Genomic DNA, 1,367 nt, shown 5'->3' with positions numbered 1-1,367 from the left:
TAATCCCCTATATGTAATTGCCTCTGTAATATGTTCCTGTGTTCCTTTTGACACCACAATACAGACACCGAGTAATAAATCGGCCATTAACCACACTAATAAAAAAAAACCACCGGAAACCAGGCATCAAGCAACTATCGCTGATAACACCGACTTGGTGAGCGCAGAGGCACAAAAGATCTGCGAGGACACGCCCCGAAGAGCAGTGATTGGTCCGGAATTTGGGTCAAGTAAGGATGGCTAAGATGTACTTGCTGATAGGAGCGGAGGCGGAGACGTCGTGGGATGGCTAAGATGGGACGTCAGAGCCTCAAGTACAAAATAGGTGGAACGGCGGACATTTTCTCTTCTCGTTTGTGGATGTGGTGGCAAACGGTCACATTTTGTCTTCTTGCGCAAGGGAGATTGATCACGAACGGTTGTGTTCCGACATATTGAGTGATTGTGAGGAGGAGGAATTGCGGACCAAGAACTGCAGGTTCCCAAGCAAGAATGAGTGGACAGGCGCTGCCTGCTCGCTACGCTCTTGACGAAGCCAGGAGTGAGCAGACGTGTAGAGAGGCCTAGTTTGCGCCAAGGAGCGCAAGGAGTTAACTTCGTTTGGTCCTCCCTGTCACCCTGCGGTGTTCACCAGAGGGTAGTTACACGACGCAATATATTATATATATGTATATAGATACATGACATTTATTTTATTTATAAATGAACTGGGTTAAAAATAACCAATTGACATGTGGGAAAATTGTGCCACCCAAACTGGGAATCGAACCCAGGTCCTCTGGTGAGCTGTACCAGTGCTCTGCCATCTGAGCTATCTGGGTAGCCCTGCCCCTAACCAAGCATGCTAATTCTCCCACGTATAGAATTGCCACTCTCTTTCTGCCACTGATTCTAGTTAAGAACACTTATTTGCTTATTTGTTAAATTTCCTAAAAAAAAAAAACATCCATTTTGGCACTATGGGGCAATTTGACTGTCGACCAGTAACAGAAAAAAAAAAAAAAAAAAATCTCAATTTAATATATTTTAAATTCAGGCTGTAACACAACAAAATGAAAAAAAGTCAAAGGGTGTGAATACTTTCTGAAGACACTACTATTTCATTGACGGCACATTATATATATATATATATATATAATATACAGTCACGTGAAAAATAAGTACACCCCATGTAAAGTTTTGACTTTTTCAACATTCAGCTATTTGATCTTCATTTCAACAATATTGATAGATAAAGGTGATATAATATAACAAATATCACGAAACATTTACATTTTGTAGTCCATTGTATAATTCAAATAAACATAAATGCAAATTTCGCATGTGGAAAAAGTAAGTACACCCTTGGCTCTAATAGGTGGTATTGT

At 40.6% G+C, this 1,367-nt stretch overlaps 1 non-coding gene across 1 annotated transcript; it reads right to left on the bottom strand.

The window, feature by feature from the left end:
* Nucleotides 1-748: 748 nt before the first annotated feature.
* Nucleotides 749-821, bottom strand: TRNAA-AGC (transfer RNA alanine (anticodon AGC)). Its single transcript has one exon. It is a non-coding gene; the product is annotated as a tRNA-Ala (tRNA).
* Between the last annotated feature and the right edge of the window lie 546 nt (nucleotides 822-1,367).

Source organism: Myxine glutinosa, chromosome 8 (assembly GCF_964187855.1).
Source record: "Myxine glutinosa chromosome 8, kmMyxGlut1.1, whole genome shotgun sequence".
NCBI classification, from domain to species: Eukaryota; Metazoa; Chordata; class Myxini; order Myxiniformes; family Myxinidae; genus Myxine; species Myxine glutinosa.
This window is presented reverse-complemented; position numbering and strand designations above follow the sequence as displayed.